Source organism: Suricata suricatta, chromosome 16 (genome assembly GCF_006229205.1).
Source record: "Suricata suricatta isolate VVHF042 chromosome 16, meerkat_22Aug2017_6uvM2_HiC, whole genome shotgun sequence".
NCBI lineage: Eukaryota > Metazoa > Chordata > Mammalia > Carnivora > Herpestidae > Suricata > Suricata suricatta.
The window spans coordinates 49,147,136-49,152,074 of NC_043715.1; positions in this window are offsets into that span (position 1 = coordinate 49,147,136).

Consider the following 4,939-nt stretch of genomic DNA (forward strand, 5'->3'; position numbering starts at 1 on the left):
CCAACCAGGGTTCGGCTTCACCACTTGGCCAAACCAACTTTGGAGTTGACTACCAGTGGCCTCTGTGTGGCTCAATCCAATAGTCCAGTGACCTGCCCTCATGTCACCGGAGCCCTCTCACTGACAGTCACCCCCTCTTTCCGGTTTATCTCCTTCCCTTGGCTCTCAAGACTCTCCACACTCAGGATTTCCTTCCTATCTCAGTGGCTGCTCCTTCTCTGTCATTTCTTCCTCGTCTCTGGAGTCCTTGAACATTGGGGCTCTATACTTGTCTTTTCTCTTTTCACCCACTCCTTTGGTGGTGGCCTCCCAAATTTACGTATCTCTCTAGGCTGGACCTCACCCCAGAATTCAGATTCATATATTCATTTATCCCCTCAGCGAACTTCCACTTGGAGGTCTGTTAGGTACCTCGTAGTGTCCAAAACCAAACTCCTGAGCCCTCCTTGCCCCTGCGCCCCACTTGCTTGCTACTCATCAAATCTCAATAAATGGAAACTTCATCTTGGCAGCTTCTCAGGTCAAAAAACCTTGCAATCATTTTGACTCCTTGTTTTGTCTCCCTTCCAACGCCCAACCCGTCAGTGAATTCCGTCAGCTCTACCTTCAGAACATGTGCAGATTCTAACGATGTCTCCCCACCTCCACTGCTCCCACCCTCCTAAAAGCCACCACCGTCTCTCATTTGAATTATTATTTTTTAAAACCTTTTGGTTAAAAGATTAACCATTTTACAGGGCACCAGCCAGACCCATCTGGTACGTTCACAGTGTTGTGAAAGCATCATCTCTACTATTTCCAAAACACTTTCATCATTCCCAAAGGGGACCTCACGCCCATTGAACAGTGACTCTCCATCCCCACCCCTACCCACGCCCCCAAGCCCTGACACCACGAATCAGCTTTCGGTCTCTGCGGATTTGCCTACTCTGGACATTTTGTATGAATGGACTCATGCAATATGTGACCTTCATGTCTGGCTTCGTGCACTCGGCATATTTTCAAGGTTCATCCACGTTGTAGCACGGACCCGGACTCCACTCCTTTTCATGGCTGAATAATGTTCCATTGCATGGATACACCGCCCCTTGCTTGTCCACTCGTCTATGGGTTGAGATTTGGGTTGTTGCCATTATTTGGCTATTATGAATGGTACTGCTATGTACATTCATGTACAGATTAATTTTTTGAACACCAGTTTTTAATGATCTCAGGTAAATACCTAGGAGTAGAATTTCTGGGCTATGGCAACTCTATGTTTAACTTTTTGAGGAATTTCCAAACTGTTTCCCACAGATTGCACCATTTTATTAAATTATTTTAACAGCCTATTCTTTTTTTAATTTTATTTTTAATTTTTTAAATTAAATGTTTTATTTATTATCGAGACAGAGAGAAACAGAGCATGAGCAGGGGAGGATCAGAGAGAGACGGAGACACAGAATCTGAAGCAGGCTCCAGGCTCTGAGCTAGCTGTCAGCACAGAGCCTGATGTGGGGCTTGAACCCACAGACTGCGAGATCATGCTCTGAGCCAAAGTTGGATGCTTAACCGACTGAGCCCCCCAGGTGCCCCTTTAATTTTTTTCTTAAAGTTTATTTTTGAGAGGGAGAGAGACAGAGGGTGAGCAGGGGAGCGGCAGAGAGAGAGAGAGAGAGAGAGAGAGAGAGAGAGAGAGAGAGAATCTGAAGCAGGCTCTTGGCTCTGAGCTGTCAGCAGAGCCTGATCGAGGCTCAAACTCACAAACCATGAGATCATGACCTAAGCTGAAGTCAGATGTTTAACCGACTGAGCCACCCAGGCGTCCCTATTTTTATTTATTTTGAGAGAGAGATAGAGAGCAAGCAGGGGAGGGGCAGAGAGAGAGGGAGACAGAATCCCAAGCAGGCTTTCCACACTATCAGTGCGGAGCCTGATGCGGGGCTCGAACTCATGAACTGTGAGATCACGACCTGAGCCAAAATCAAGAGTTGGACACTTAACCGAGTCACTCAGGCGCCCCTAAACAGCCCACTCTTAACACAGCCATCAGCACGACCACTTAAGACGTGAAAAAATTGTGTCCCTGCTGCCCTCCACTTTCAATGGGTCCCATCTCACTCAGCGCAAAATCCAAAGACCTCACAATGGCTTACAATCCCCTACATGACTTAGCTTCTGACTCCCTCTTAGGTATCTTCTTCTGCCACACTCCTACCCACTCAGTACTGACCTCTTTCCCCTACCTTTGTTTTAAAGGTAATGTCTACATCCAACGTGGGGCCCAAACTCACGACCCTGAGATAGAGTGCTACATGCTCTACCAACTGAGCCAGGTAGCCCCCCTCTGCCCCCCGCTTCTTACTGCATCAGGCAGGCTCCCACCTCTGGGCTTTTGCACTCATTGCTTGCTGTTCCTGGAATGTTCTACCTCTGTATCTGCAAGGCTGCTCCTTCACTTTCTTCAGGTCCCTCTTCTAAGTCACCTTCTCTGAGACACCGTCTCTGACCATCCTGTCACCTTTACTCTGCTTTATTTTCTCCATAGTGCTTATTATAATCTGCCATACCTACTTATATTTACTTTTTTAATTAGTCAATTTATATTTAATCTTTTGTCTTCCTTTCACTAGGCATGGGCTTTTCCTCTTTGTTCACTGATGTACTTACCCCCTCCCCCCAGAAAAGTGCCTGGAGCAGAGCAGGTGCTCAGTAAATGCTTGATGGATGAAGGAACCAATGAATGAATTGAACTCTACTTACAGATGAAGAAAGCAAAGCTCCAGGAAGAGGCATGACTTATGGAAGATTCCACAGTTGTTGAGAGGATGCTTCGGGGTTCCTTCCCCCACCCTCTCCCCCACCCTGCCACTAGTATGCCTTGGATTCTAATCCTGACCTCTCTGACTGCAAAGCCCAAGTTCTTAACTGGACTGTCTTGTGAACTTTATACTGGGCCTCACAACAACCCTAAATGTTAGTCATTTTTTTTAATGTTTATTTATTTGAAAGAGAGAGAGAGACAGCCATGCAAGTGGGGGAGGGGCAGAGAGAGAAGGAGACAGAGGATTCGCAGCAGGCTCTGCCATGTCAAACACAATGCCTGATGCGGGGGCTCAAACCCATGAACTGTGAGATCATGACCTGAGCCGAAGTCGGATGCTTAACTGAGCCATGTAGTCGCTCCAAGTCTTTTAGCAATACTCAATCTGCAAGTGGGAAAACTCATACCTACAGAGAGGGAAGGGAGCCCCATGACCAGAGGGTGGCAATAACAGACTGGCCCTTAAGCTTTAGGGCAGGATTTTGGGCATTAGCCTCGTACACAGTGGACACTCAATAAGTGCACGATGACTGGTGTTCAGGATGGGTTTACGGCCAAGCTCATGCCAGCTTCAGGGCCCGGAATTTGCAAAGATCCTTCTAAGACCCTAGCAATGTGTTCGTAACATTTGCAAAAGGAGGATGTTTAAAATGCAATTGAAGACTACTGTCTTTTTTCAGTTCTTCCTCCTGTTGCGCTTCTCTTTACTGTGGGTGGTGTTGGAGTAGCTTTAGGTACTTATTGGATCTGGCAGAGAGGGAGGTGAATTGAGGATACATTTAGGTTGCATTTCACGAGATATGCTGATGTGGTTTACACCTAATCTCAGATATCCTTAAATCGCCTAACTAGATCTCTTGGTGCAGGAATGGCTTCCAGGAATGCTCCTATTGTCCAACGTGCTAACGCACTAGGTACAATGCCCAAGTCTACCGCGGCATGACCTTATGCTCCAGTGGCCTACTCCACAAGTGCATGTATAATGGAGATGAGTTAATGATTAAAAGAACCAAGCCAGAAGCTAGTCCATGAACACATTTTCCAAAACCTGGCTAATCTGAGTTAAACACTGAGAAAGGTTTCACAAATTTCCAAAGTATTTAGATGACATCACCAATCATGGACTTGTGAAGTTGAAACTTTTTCTAAACTGTAACGACTAAGAAAAAGTTCCATCAAGCATAGGAGAGGAAAAGATAATTTGCTGTTCTCTTCTCTCTGTAGATCAGGATATTATGAAATAAGTACATGCAGCCAAAAAAGTAGGCGACAAACCACAGAGGTGTGTCAGGCAGTGAATTAATAAAAACATTATGTTAGCTTTTGGGATTGTGCAATGTTTGTGGTATTTGTCAGCTCTTTTAAATATGTAACTTGTTATTATTTAATATTCTGAACTTCCATGTTCATACCCAATTTTGTGTTCGTAACTTTGGATTTCTTTTCTTAAGAATGCTCCCCTCCCCCACATCCCCACCAAATTCTATAAGCTCTAAGAGCCCTGTTGATGACTCATTGGCTCAAAATAGGAATCCGTTCTCAAGCTGTGCGATCCCCAGGCAGCGGCTGTACCTCTCTGAGGCTGTTTCCTTAATAGCAAAATGGAGATCATAGTAGCCGCTACACCGCAGGGTTACGTTTAAATAAGTCGAGGCCTTGGCTTGGAACTGCTTAATGCAGTCTTGGAACTCACTGAGCATCGACAAATCCCAACCCGCCTTCACGCTAAGAACTTCGCCGCCGCTTCCGGACCCGCGGCGGCCAAGATCTGACTGTGCGCAGGCGCTCCCGGCTCTCCTCTAGGCCGCCCCTCCGCGTGAGAGCGTCCTATTTCGCTGCAGGGGGTGATGGGCGGAGTCAAGGGGCTACTTCCAGGATTTCCTCCCCCTCCAAGGAACAACCCTCTTTGTGTGACTGGCAGTAGTAATTAGCCAGTAAGAATTGGAGGGAAGACCGACGACCCGGCCCATTTAGGAACCTCTCATCCGAGTTGGCCAATTGCAAGCTTTGGTGGGCAGGTTCTTCTCTGAGGCGGGGCGTGGAGTGACAGGCGTCTATTTTGACCAATAAAAACTTGGCTGGGTGTAAGCCAAGACCAATCAGAAGTGAGAAGGCCGGATCTTGGGGCGGGGCTGG